The sequence below is a fragment of the Aphis gossypii genome, unplaced genomic scaffold (genome assembly GCF_020184175.1).
Source record: "Aphis gossypii isolate Hap1 unplaced genomic scaffold, ASM2018417v2 Contig00604, whole genome shotgun sequence".
Classification (NCBI taxonomy): domain Eukaryota; kingdom Metazoa; phylum Arthropoda; class Insecta; order Hemiptera; family Aphididae; genus Aphis; species Aphis gossypii.
The window spans coordinates 57,388-73,069 of NW_026083190.1; the positions used below are offsets into that span (position 1 = coordinate 57,388).

The window sequence follows — 15,682 nt, forward strand, 5'->3', positions numbered from 1 at the left end:
TTAAAATTGTGTTATATAAAATTAAGTTTATCCAATAATAATATAATGTATTATATTATAATAATACATATAAATAAAATATAAAAATAGGTATATATATATATATTTGTAAAATATTTTTATAATACAAATATAAGGAAATTTGTTGAAGATAACCTTGTTTTGATCTATAATAAAATAGTGGATATTAATTTAAATAATTGTTTTTAAAAAAAGGTATTACTTAAGTACTTATCTACTTTCATTTTGTATGTTGTTCTAATTAAAAGTTAATTTAGAATTCTAATGAAAACTTTTATTAATATTTTATTTCAAAATTAACAAACTCTTAACTTCAACACAAAATAATTGTAAAAATGATGTTTGGATATTCTATGAATATGAATAATTTATTGGGAATATACTTTTACTATCTGGTAGAAAGTACTAGTATTATTCATTAAGTGTCTTTTGGTTGCTCAAAGAATAACTATTGGGAGTCCCACTTAAACATTCATTGGTTATTATGGTAACAAGCAATTACGATTATTCTATAATTATTAAATGAATGATTTAAGATACAGTATGGATATTCTTGTGGAATATTCATAGTTTATTCTGAATATTCGGATTATTCATAGAATGCCTAAAAGTGGCTCATTTGGTGATTTTTTAATATCCAATGCTCATTCATAGATGATTAAATGAAAAATGAAGAATAATCTATTCATATTTCTTACATTCTTTTCAAATATGCTATTAATATCCTATGATTGTCTATGTGTTACTTGGGAATGTACGTATTGTGCTAAGGGGACTTGATCTTTGATTCGTTTTTGAACACCTGAATAAAGCCCGCTCATTACTGATGCACCATCATACCCTTGACCTCTGCATTTGCTTATATTAATATTTAATGCCTTAAGAATGGAAATTATAAGATCTTCATAATCCTTAGCACCGTGTTTATCAATGGCATAAAACCCTAAAAATGACTCTTCAATACTTAAACTTCGTTCATCAAAGTTGAGTATTGTATAACGCAAAATTATACTAACTTGATCAATTTTTGTTATGTCTTGTGTGGAGTCGACAATAATAGAAAAGCATTGCGAATTTTGAACTTTTTGACAAATTAAATTTCTTACATTAGTAGCAAGTATACTAATTAATTCATTCTGTACTTTCCAGCTAAGATATTTGATTTTTTTTTTTCATCATTCAATAATTCATTCATAACAGGATCAAATTCAGCTAAAAGTTTCACTGAACGCATAAAGTTACCTAGAACACATACAATTATTTATTTATATGAAATATTAGTAGATTTAATGATTATATACCTTCATTTATATATTCATGTTCATTAAATTTGCCTTTATGTTCATGTCCTCTTAATGCTGTATTGCCAGATGTTAAAAAGAGAATAATTTTTATGATTCTTTTAAGAACATTTCTCCAATAAGCTGCTTCATTTGAGTATTGTTGCTCAGTTAATTTATCAATAGTCTCATTTTTTTCCCAAATACAACGTACTTTAATAGCATCAATATGTTGTATTGATTTTTCATGTAAATCTATCTTAGCTGAGAGACAATGCCAGTTATTAAACCGTCGTTGGTCGCGTCTTTTTTTTGTACTCCTTTGGTCGCGTGGTGAGAGATTCTCTCATTTTCTTCAATAAGTCTTATAATATGTAATAAACTACTAAAACACATTTATTATATAAATGAGCACTTATAAACTATATATATTTCAGTATTTATATATTTTTACTTTTTATAAAATTACATTACAATTAACACAAATTACACATTACAATTTGAATAATCGAGCATTAACATATTGTTATTACTAAAAAAAAAAAATAGTTAAATTTTTTATTCTTGAATTTGCGTATTACAGATACAGGAATCGCATATGGTTGTAGTATGTTTTTTGCAAATTGGATTTGAACATGTTGCGCAAATTACCTATATAAATAATAGTATATATAATTACAAATATAAAATATTTTAATTATTAATATATAAATTTACTATTACCACTGTATATCGATTTTCCTTTTTTGGACAATAAGAACATTTTGCTTTTCCACTTGTACTGGTTCCAGTTTCTGGGGTTGAAATGACTCCACTAAATCGTGTAATTTGTTGTCTTAGAGAAATAGATAATGTTGGAATACTTTGTCGTCGAACCATATGAGGTTTGCATAGGTCTATCCCTAATTGTTTTAAAAATTTGCGTCGTGGAATAACAATATCAGTGTTTGATTTGTAAATAATTTGACTATTTATTCCAGCAATGTTGAGTAAAGAAAAAAATACTGTCAGAGGCCATCTATGGCTGTTTATTGAAACTGAGTATTCGCCTTTCAGTTCATCCACAACGTCTACACCTCCTTTTGACATATTATAAAATGAAATGACTTCTGGTAATTTTATATCTCCCGAGTTTGGATCAATGTCACCTTGTGTATGCATTGTTGATAGCATCATAACATTTTTTCCTTTTTTCGGAACATATGACAATAAAAGACAATTATTGTCTCCAAATCCAAATTTTGTACTACATATTTGTCGATTTTTTGTGTCTAAAAAACATGTTGGTATCTCCCGTTTATTTTTTTTCAGTGTACCTACCATAGTAGTTTTATAGTCTTTTAGAAGTTCGACTGCTAAAGGGACTGAAGTGAACCAATTATCAATAGTAATATTAAGGCCTGTTTTAGCAATTGGTTTAATCATACGTTTGACAACACTAGCTCCACTATTATTCTGTAAAAACGGTCCAATCGGTTGTTTGCCTGCGTAAATTTCCATATTTACTGTATAAAATACACGTGAATCTACCAAAGCAAAAATCTTTATATCATATTTATTAGGTTTGTTGGCTATGTACTGACGAAATTTACATCATCCCCGGAAGCCCTCTAACATTTCATCGATTGTACAATATTCTCCTGGTGTATAAAATGATATGCAACGATTTACGAATTCATCAAAAACCGTTCTAATTGGTGCCAAATTATCAATTTTTTTTCGTTCATTTCGAGTGTGTATGTTATCAAATCGTAAAGCGCGAAAAGAAAGGTAAAAACGTCTTTCAGACATTACAGCACGAAAAATGTCTGGAGAGAATCCATCGTTTGCCCACAAGTCGGAAAGATTTATGTGATTATTTCGCAACATACCAGCAATATATAAGAGACCGATAAGTGCTCGAATTTCTTCTACGTCAGTATCTAAAACATCTTTGTCCCTTTGATAATAATCACGAATTTTTGCTAAATATATATTAGTACAAGTAGTAATTTCTTGTAAACAATCGTTGGGAAAAAAAAGTTCCCAAGAGTGAATTATAGTTTTAGCATTTTTTGCTGCCGATTTTACACTAGGAAGGTGTGTTACAATATTTCTTTGTGGAGTTCTAACATTACGAGGAGGAGGGTCAGTATACCACTTGATAATATTATCTTTACCTTTATTATATCCACGAAAATCATTTCTAATATAATTGTCAGAACAAGACATTTCGGAATCACTTTCATTTTCAACAGATTCATCACTATTTTCTAGGTTATCTAATACGTCTCCATCACTGTCATCTTCATCGGGGTCAAAATCATCTAACATATCATCGTCAGCTTCCTCAAGCCAAGCAGATATGTTATTATCCATAGTAAAATAATGCACAGAAAAACGTACTTGTTTGGTTGCGTATAGAGAATTTCTCTCACTGTGTGTATACGAGTCACGTTAAACGGATACTGAAAATATGTAATCAATTACAAAGTCGTTTAATGCCCATCTATTTTTAGATTATCTGTATCTGATAAGGTATAGCACAACTAATAGGCAATAAACCGATATAACAGACAGTGGTGACCAAAATAATATCGTAATGAGAGAATCTCTCACCACGCGACCAACGACGGGTTAACTCCATTAACCCAGGATGGATTAAAATATGAATAACCACGATTCGCAAATAGCCAACATGTCTCACAATACACTACATCTAAACCTACTGAATAACACAGCCATTTCCTTGGGACACTTAATCCAGATTTCAATTTCATAAAATAATAGTGTTTAGAAAAACGATATGATTTGCCGTTTTCATGTTCAGTATATGGAAATTGAATTGTTGGTCGGCAAGAACCATATGCTAAGATAAGTCTCTTTAGATTACTGTCTTTGATATTCTCATCAAAATGGTATCGATCAGTTGGGTAATCATTTTTTAAATTAAATTCTAAAAACAAAAACATATAAAATTTTAGTAAAATAAATCAAGTACCAAGATTAATATAAATTAAGTAACAATATAAATTATAATATAATACCTATAATATATTATAGGTAATTATTTGTTATTTAAAATAAAGTTATGTATTTGAGAAAAAAAAAATGAACTTTATAATATAATATATCAAATGTGTAAAGTATAAATCTATGTATAATGTATTAGGTACTGTATTACATGTAATATGCAATAACACACTATACCTACTATATTTAAAACTGCTACAATGCTACAAAATTAATATAATGACTTCTCAAATATGCCAGCTGACAAAATGAGCAAATGTATTAAACTAATAATTAATAGGGAATGATTGTATAAACTAAATACTAATAAAGTTATTAATTGTTTATAATAATAGGTTTTTTTTTATTTTTATTATTGATAACTGGTTATAAAACATATTTAATTTAATAAATCTGAATAATGATATCTTATAAAAATCATTCAAAATTGTATTATAATTTATATTGAATATAGGGAATATGAGGTATTTCAATATTTCTCGTATACAAATTTTAATTCAAAAAACCAGATTGTTTTTTAATAGATAATACCTGGATAAGCTGAATCATTTGAATTACACAAATGACCAATAGTATTTTCAGTTTGTACAATTTCATTTATATTTTCTTGAACACTACTTTCCAACGCAGTTATCTCACTCGCAGAAGTTGCAGTAGATTTAACAAGAATTGTGCTGTTGTCAATTACTTTTTCAGCTAGAGCAGATTTATTTTTGCTTATAAACAATATTTAAAATAATAATAAATACTAGATTTATTTTTTAATAAATAATACCTGGACAAGCTGAATCATTTGAATTACACAAATGACCAATAGTATTTTCAGTTTGTACAATTTCATTTATATTTTCTTGTACACTACTTTCTAAGGCAATCAACACACTTGAAGAAGTTACTGTAGGATTAAATAGAACATATACAGGGTGTAACAGCACTATTTAACAAGTGCAATAACTTTTTTTCTACTGAATATTTTTAAGTTTTTTTTTTTTTATATTATTTCTAAATCTCTGCTCTTTAATTTTTATATTTTGAATTTTGTTTTATTTTTTTAGGACTAAAAAAAGAAAATTTTAATTTTTAATTTCATATTTTTCTCATAGTCCAAGATAGCTATTTTATAAATACGTTTTTAAAAATAACTTAGGTGTTTAAAAATTGCAATTAGATTAAATAAATTATTTTTTAACATTTTTTAAAGTTTGTGAAATATGAAATTTTTTGTGTGCTACATTTTCAAACAATCAATTTGATTCTTCCATGAAGTATAAATTGTAGAATGTGATATTATTCTTATCATATTAATTTAAGCAACGAATTTGATAAATTGATAAACAATCAATACAATTCAAATTTCAAACGCTTATCATTAATTGTTGTTACTACTTAGTCGTGAAAATTAATACAATAGTAAGTTATACTACAATTAATTGTTCTAGTTTTATTTTTTAACATTAAATTAAATATTTTACAACAGAATAATTAAGAATATTGTTCGAAGTGTCCACCATGGTTCGTTGAACATTTCTCATACCGTTCCAGAATTCCAGTTGTCACGGATTCCAACATTTCAAATGTAAGAGAGTTACATGCTTCAGTTATGCGTTGTTTTAAATGGTCTAAGGACGTTGATTGTTGGAAGTATACTTTGTCCTTCAAATAACCCCACAAAAAGAAATCTAAAGGTGTTAGATCTGGAGATCGTGGTGGCCAATTTAGTGGACCTTTAGTTCCCATCCATCTCAACTGAAAATGTCTATTTAAATAATCTCGAACTATATTTGCGTTATGTGGTGGAGCACCGTCTTGTTGAAGCCACATATTTTCTCGGACATTCAAAGGAATATTTTCTAATAATATTGGTAGTGTATTTGTCAAAAAATCCAAATAACGTTCACCAGTAAGTGTGCCAGTATAGAAATAAGGCCCAATCAAATAACCACTTATCATACCACACCACACATTAGTAGACCAGCGAACTTGTGCATTCGACTCTCGTGTCCAGAATGGATTTGATCCATTCCAGTAATGAGAGTTATGACGATTGACAATGCCATTATTATTGAAACAGCTTTCATCAGTCCATAATATTTTTTTCAAAATATTTTTATCGTGGTCATGAAGGCAAATCATTTTTGAAATATATTGAAGTCTTCTATCTGGATCAGAGGGTTTCAATCCTTGTACATAATGTAATTTGTATGGGTGCAAATCATTTTTTTTCAATATACGATGCACAGAGGTATGACTAATGTCCATTTCTTTAGCTACTGACCTAACAGACGCATGAGGATCATTGCTAAAAGCTGCCAAGACATTCACCGTGTGCTCTTCATCAATTACATTTGCCTTTTGTTGTTTGATACCGCTTGGAAAACTACCTAAAGATAGTAGTTACATTTTATTGAATTATATTTTAATGTATACCTTAATTAAAAATTTGTATAAAAATAATATAATTGTTCATTGTGTACATTTTAATATACATACATTATATTCTAAGTTATGTACTATTTATATTTATCGAAATTAACTTTTGTAAAGTTTTATATTATTAATTTCAATATTTTAATATAAAATATCTATATTATGTATATTTAAATAAATTAAAAAGTTTACCTGTTTTAGGTAATTTTTTTTCTATATTTGAAAAAGTAGCTCTTGATGGCTGTTTCCTTTCCGGAAATTGTTGAAAATATTGTCGTGAAGCTTTTAAAGTACTTCTTCCACTTTCATAAAAAACTTTCAACATATCGCAGTACTCTAAAGTACTATAAATAGTAGGCATATTTAAGTATGATAAAAATTAAAAACCAAAAAATTATTGAATTTATATTTCAAAAATTGACTAAGAATTCTAGAAACACAATAATAATTGAGATAAGTAATATTATTTGTAGTAATCGCCAATGGGAAAATCTTAAAAGTTTACAATACTATTTTTAATAAAAATAGATTGGTATATGTTGTATATAGGTATACAATATACATATAATATTATACATATAGGTACCTAAAACCTATACATGTGTAGGATCATCAAATTTTATCTGAACTAAAAGATAAGAAAACATGACAAATTCCCTCATTACTTATTAGTACCTGCTAGACTATTGTCACTTCAAATCCTAAAGGAAATATTTAAGTGTGTGGTGTACAATTTATATTTCGCTATGGATGAATTTAAAGATTTATATGTTACTTATTTAAATAACAATGAAGACGAGGACAACCAAATGTCTGAGTTGGAGTTTTTTAAATTAGCATTTAAAGGTGCAATGGAAAAGATGGACGAATTAAGACAGGTATGTATACTTAATACCAATCATTAAAAAATAAAATAATTAATAACATTACAGTTTTAATAAATACCTTGTAAATTACTCATACAATTACACTATAGCAATATCATAATTTACAACAAGAGTTGAAAACAAAAAAAAATGAAAATGCCTACTATGCTGAAGAACTGGTAAAAATTGAAGGAGAGAAAAAAACATTAACCGATGAAATTGTAAGTGACTGATTAAATAATAAATTACTTAATTATTATTTTAATACAATTTAATATTTACAAAAATAAACTAAACATAAGTACTCAATATTCTAAAATTATTGTTTATTAGATGTCATTAAAAGCTAATGAGAAAATACTAACAGAAAAATGTGTATGTTTTTAAGAATTATTTAAATATTAAAAAAATACATATTGAGTAATAAAAATGTATTACACAGATTTAATTTTTTTTTTTTTTACAGACTATATTAAAAACAAAAAATGATATTTTGGAGGAAGAAGTTGTAAGTTTTAGTAGTATACTAAAATAGACTCCTAGCTTCACATAATTATACAGATTATATAGATTTAATAATATTTTTTTTTACAGACTATATTAAAAACGAAAAATGGTAATTTGAAGGAGAAAGATGTAAGTTTAAATAGTATACTAGAATAGGCTTCTAACATCACATAAATATACAGATGTTTATTACATTATAAACTTAAATATTTTTTTAACAAACTAAATTAATAACAAAAACATTTACATTTTTATACATCAATATACAAAATTATACAAAAAATAACACAATAATACTATAAAATAAAATAAATAATATTGACTTAAAATTAGTTATAGGTAAATATTTATTTTCAGGAACCTCAATTTTTAAGAAGTCCAACTTTCTCTACCAATAAAATGTTTGTTCAAAAAGAGGACCCTCAATCTATGCAATCCAGAATGACATTTTTAGAAAACTTGGTATGTTCTAAAATAACAAATTTAAATTTATCGAACCAAGACGAAAGTATTATGGAAAATATAGATATTCCAAAAGTTGAGGCTCCCATATTAGTAGAAGAAAAAGTAATTTTTAATTTAAATAGTGTTATTTTGAGGTATGCTTTACTTTTTATATACTTTCAGAAATGTACTGAATGGTGGTGTCCAAGACACAGCAATTTTAAAGATATTTTAGATAAAATAATAATTAAAGATCAGTCCACAGAAGATAAATATATCATCCGTAAAGCCAAAGCCAGATATGTTTACTGGCAAGGTGAAAAAAATAAAGTAATTTTAATTTATTACCTAAAGTATTCCTTATTAAACTACAGTATATAAAATAATATTTTTTTTATGTACTATAGAACATGCCAAGATGTCCAGTACTAGACCGTTTGAAAGGGGAAATTGGTATATTTTTGGCACCTACATGTTGGCCTACTAATAATTAATTAATCAACTTTAATACCATTAAATATCAATAAAAAATGTCTCTTGTAGCTACATGTTATTTGTTTTTAAATATTTTTAAACCAAAATGTATTTTGATATTAATAATTTACATTAACAAGTAGGTAGTGTAACAATTATTAATTAGTAATCTTTAGTTTAATAATACAGTTCTTTATTTTTTGTGAGTATCTGACTATATTTATTCAAAAAACTAATTAAATATTAATATTTACTTAACGGATTGCATAAGCAGAGTATTAGTGTAAATTTAAAATTTGCTTAGCAATCAAATAAATAAAACCATAACTCACAAATTACAAAGAACATGTGTTATCGTACCTCAAAAATAATAGGGATGAATGAGGTTTTCTTAAGTGTGGAAGATAGAATATAACAAAGTTCATGCATAGTAACTACTTTAAAACACATTTTCAAATAATTTTTAATTTTAATTTTTTTTACTAATATTAAGTGAAATATTTTGTTACATAAAAGGTACTTAATTTAAAAGTATAATTAATACTAATGGAAAACCTTAAAAGAAAAATTAAAAAGTAAAAATAACTAAAAAATATTTAATTATTGATTATAAATTGAGTTTGGTACCAACATTCATCCCTTCAACTATTTAGATTAAAATTACAGATCCACAACTATAACATAATAATAATTGAATCAATAACCTATACTTAATTTTACCATACTTTCAGAACAATACAAATTTTTTCAATGATGACACAGCTTATTGATTTTTAATTTGAATAGTTACATAGATTCATAATTATTTAAATTATAATTACTGACACCCTGAAAAATAATTAAAACCTATTATTATATAATAGTTGATGAAAAATATTATTTAAATAAATTATCTTACATTTTTGAATGTTGAATGTTGATGTTGATATTATTTTAATTTAGTTTTATAGAAACTCAATTGCACTAAAATAATTAACCGATAAAATGAAATATATAAATGTATATTTATTTTTTATACATCTGATGATTAGACCACAACAGTTAATTCAATAGAATACATTAAGTATTTATAATATTGTGTGTGTGTACAGTATAATATAACCAAGGTTCTGAAATGATATTAGAACTTAATAATAATCAAATGTATAAAAAGCTTATTTAGTTATACTTACAATTTATAGCAGAATGTAAATGTGGTTTTCTGATAATCCAATACTTATTAACGAGTAAATTCAAAATAGTTCAATAATAAATGGATGTTTCAATCTTCAATACTATCATTACAGGAATGGATCAAATCAATAGCCCATAATTTATGTCACAGACTCACAGTACTTCAAATATTTAACTAATTAAATCATTTTGTATAATATTACCTATGATCAAAATACAATTTTTTGATTACTTTAATAACACATAAAATAATAATATAGAAAAAAGATTAAGTAATGAGTTATTGTGCATTATAAATAGTCATTAAATTACATATTGTATTCGATTAGAATGTGATTAATAAATGTACAATTAAATTATCTTTACTTACATTTTGAAGCTAAACTTTTTTGAAAATTGATGGTCCACAGTGTTTGATTTAAATCATGGTGTTGAAAAAATAACTTATTATATTTTATTTTATCACACATTTTATACAAAATATTGTTGAAAAACGTCTTTAAATGATCACGCCAATTGTGTATTATATTACACATTTACACGTCAGTACGTCACAGTTAACATTATTTTGTGTACCTAATCAATAATCATTTAACAGTTTTATTGAAATAGGTTGGCATACTATGAATTTTAAAAGGTATTGCGACGTGTAATACAGAATATCGGAAATGCATGTCTGTATAATGCCATTACAGAATGATGTATCGTCATCCGTTGATCCGTACGAACATCCAAATATGATAATATAATAATAATTAATATAACATTATAACATAAAACAATACTTGACAAACTGTCGATAAATATTAAATAGTTCAAAATAGTATAGTAAAAATTTAATCATGTACACATACCATAGATGCATTAATTACGTTAGAGTCATGACAATAATATTTTGTATTGGGCCATTGGGTGTGCATCACGTGGTCATAATATTATATTATGATAAAATATATTTACTGATTATTAATGATAACAAATTATTTCTTGGAAAAAATTTATTCAAATCGACATTTGATGTAACAATGATAAGCAAGAAATAAATTTGAATTTTAACCAACTTTGAAAATTGTTTAAAAATTATTGACTTAACCTAGTTAAAATGTTTAAACACTAAAATTGTTTTTAAAAACGTATTTATAAAATAGATATCTTGGATTATAAGAATAACATTTAATAAAAAAATTTAATTTTCTGTTTTTAGTCTTAAAAAAATAAAATAAAATTTAAAATAGAAAAAATATAGAGCAGAGCTCTGGAAATCATAAAAAAAAAAAATAACTTAAAAATATTCAGTAGAAAAAAAGTTATTGCACTTGTTAAATAGTGCTGTTACACCCTGTATAGAATAGGTAATAGAACATTTTTTTAACAAAAAAAAAAAATATTAAAAATTGAAGTTACCTATATTTAAATATTGTATACTTGCATAATGCATAATATTATATGATCGAAAACAAAAATATCAATAGGTACCTACCTAAATACCTAATCAGTTAATACATCAAAAAAAAAAAATTATTACATGAACATTTGTTTATTTAGATGTATTTGTTTTGAATCATATTTTGTTGTAATTCATTTTGTTTGAAAGTTGACTGAATACCAAAATAATATCATGAAGGAATACCTTTAACATTTTTTTTTTTTAATTCTGCTCTAATTTATTGCTAAAATAATAATTTGGCCGACCCCAAAGAGTTGGGAGGAAGGCGAAGCTGAAGAAGAAGAAGAATAATAATATATTAGGTAATGTGGAACAAATCTAGTTTAGCGGCCACGCGAATTTTTCGTTTTTTTTTGCCGAAACCCTAGTAAATCAACGTTTTAAAAACGATGGTGCAAAAAAAAATTGGCGGAAATCAATAGTTTTTGAGTTATACCATTTTGAAATTTGAGTTTTTCTACAATGTACTTATATGGGTAATTTTATGCAAAGTTTCGAGCTAAAATAGTGTGGCGCAGTGGTCTGCACCCAGAGTACCATTATCGTGATCTCGGGTTCGAACCCGACAGAAGAAAATACATTTTTTACACTTTTTTTTCATTTTTATTTTTATTATTATAAAGAAAAATCAATTTAAATATTATTCCGATTCTTCACTAGACACTACATCAGTACTGCTTTCAGATTCCGATTCTGCAGTCTCCACGAGATTGTCGACTGTGTCAGGGTGGCAGGGTTGTATAATATGGAACACAATCGGAAGAACTCTGTTAGGGGTCAACATTTTGTACTCGACACGATTTTAAAAACATATGTTTTGCCAAGTACCCTGCGTAGAATCGTTTCTTACGACAATATTGGCTCATGGATGCTTTAGCATGACGCCACATCCCTTCCACATTATTAGTATGTGCCCCGGTCTCAGGGTCCTTAAATTGAATTGAATGATTGACTGTTAGATGTTTGTAACCCTCGTCTTTCAAACAATCATAACTCTAAATTTATCAAATCAAAATTAATCTTAATAATGTAGGTATAAGAGTTGTAAATAATAAATAGATTACATACTTTCCAACAATCGCTTATTATTAATGTCCCGGGTAAAATCCATTCTTTAATCACGGCTAACAACGTATCTTTATCTCTGCGTTCAACAGGTATTAAGAAACATTTACCTGTTCCCGCTCCACACCACCAAAAACCCACTGCCCCTCCACTCGATGCCTCGGTAATATTTGCGCCGACCAAACTTCGACTCATCGATTTCAACAGTTTTACCTTCACCGCCTTCATAATAATAAATGTAAATAAAAAAATAATGAACAAATGAATCACGTACAAATTATGGAAACAACAATATTTACCGATTTTTTCATGACGTAAAATCATACCATCAAAAGCTACTTCACGATGGAATGATGCCCAGTCAACAACCGTTTGTTGCGCAACATCAATTCCTTTTTGATGAAAGATTGAGAAACATTCTCCGTCCACAAATAAGAAAATAACACTAGTTTCCAAATCGACATGTGAGATTTTTCAAAAAAAGTATTTTTTCTGATGGATTGTCGAAATTCACATCTTACTTTTTTTTTAGAAAACCAATGACGACTTTCTGCATCGCCATACAAAGCCATCGACATAGTCACTACTTTCTGACAATATTAAAAAATGTTATTGTTACATTTCAATGTATCTGGCTTTGTAATGAGACCCCAAGATTGAAGCTGTTCAATGACCGTCATGAACAACGGACCATTTTCATTGCACTCGAATAATTGAAACAATTTAATCACAGACCACATTATTAAATTCAAAGTAAGAAACGTATGTACGTGTAACCAATACTGCGTTAGAAACAGCTATGAACCAAAAATAAGTATCTTTATCTTAAATCATATACAGTTTATCATCCATATACTGAAATTTGTACATTCGATAACGGACATCGGATTACCTAATCGCTGCGCTCACTCAGACTTTTAAAAATGAACACATCACTCGACTTGCTATGCAACACAACCTCAAGTAGGAGTTGGGTTAAAATGCATTTTAAAAAATGTAAAAATGTAAAATGCATAAAATTTGACTGCGCGTGTTTCGGCACTCGTCGCTACGCTCCTCGGCGCCGTCGCTCCGCTCCGCACAAATCGAAAATATCCCTCGATTTGCTATGCAACACCACCTCGAGTAGGTCACAGGGTTAAAAAAATGCATTTTGTTGCACTGAGTCACCTAGCAGGGTTAAAAGGGGCAAAATTAATTCGACGAAAAAACGAGGAAAAAAGTGCAAACATTTTTTCTCTGAATGTCGGGTTCGAACCCGAGATCACGATAATGGTACTCTGGGTGCAGACCACTGCGCCACACTATTTTAGCTCGAAACTTTGCATAAAATTACCCATATAAGTACATTGTAGAAAAACTCAAATTTCAAAATGGTATAACTCAAAAACTATTGATTTCCGCCAATTTTTTTTTGCACCATCGTTTTTAAAACGTTGATTTACTATTGTTTCGGCAAAAAAAATCGAAAAATTCGCGTGGCCGCTAAACTAGATTTATACCGGTAATGTGAATATGTGATTCGTTTTTTGTTTAATATTATTTTTCCATAACTAGATATAGTTTATTAAATTTCCACTGTAGGTAGGTATACTATTAATTATTAGATTTTTTTATCAAGTAAATAAGTAATTCATTTTTTTTTTTATTCAATAATAACCCTGACAGATATAAATTATTAAGATCAATAAGAATATCAATATTATTTATTTGACTTAATAGTTTATTTTACGCATACTAATAAATTACTTTATAGGTACGTATCGTTTTTGTTGGGTAGAAATCTGTCAAAAGATCCTCGTAATTTTTTCAACTCGGCATCTTTTTGAGCTCTTTCTTTTCTTTTTTGACAACCACTTTTTGGTGGCATAATAAATATTTAATAATAATTAAAAAAATTTTAAATTATTACATACGAGATACTGTGTATCGACGGTTTACAACGTAAGGCAGATATTGCACAATGACTAATATTGGTACTTCACAGTTCACGTTTATAACAGACGTAATCAATGTATATCATATATTATACTAATTCATTTTACATGGAATTTAAAAATAATTTCATAGGACCGTAGCCCCTAAGAAAATCGGTATATTTATATATTGTCAACAGTATCATAGACCATAAACGATAGACCGATAGACGTTTCATTTATAAATTGTCATATTACTATATTAGTTATTATTAATATTTTAAATAGCCAGTGTATCTTGATATCTATTAATACTATTTACGGTGAGCATCGGAGTCGGAAATAAATATTGACCACCGCCCGCCACAAATCTGTATGATACCATTGATACCATCGTCTAGTGGGCGATTTATTCTCAGAATGTTAACACTGTTAACAGTATTGAGTATTTATACATAATAATATACAGAATATTAAGTAATGGGCAATGGCTGTAGAACTATATGTAGTCTATAAAACATAATACAATATAAATAATATAATAGTATAAAATAATACATATTATAGTGTTTAACTTGCGGACTGCACGGTCTGCACCTTACCACACTGTGTCCTTATGTATTAATTATTGATTATTATAATTTCATCGGTATCAAAATTAAGTATGGTAAAACTTTTAAATTATCACAGATTTGATTTAATTCTTTAGCATTAAAAACACCCTCCCTGCTCCCAGGTTACGAGTTAGATGGGGCCCCTTTGAGTCTTAGGGCCCCGATGCTAGGCATCGCCATCAGCCCCGGTTGTTGCGCCACTGCTACTATAGTTAATTACCTATATATTATATTATATTAAATATCTCTTAGACCGTATATGATCTAAATTCTAAGATATATCTATCGCTATGATATGTGGCTGTATGTCTACATGTTAGCTACCATAAAATTATATTATGTACCTACAAGCAATAATCAATATTACCACGATTATTATATAAAGAACAAAAATTATATAGATCTAGATTCTAGATAAATACATGTATATTAAAAT

The 15,682-nt window shown here is 27.3% G+C and overlaps 1 pseudogene; it reads right to left on the bottom strand.

Moving 5' to 3' along the window:
- Positions 1 to 1,314: 1,314 nt before the first annotated feature.
- Positions 1,315 to 14,586, bottom strand: LOC114132299 (uncharacterized; annotated as a pseudogene).
- Between the last annotated feature and the right edge of the window lie 1,096 nt (positions 14,587 to 15,682).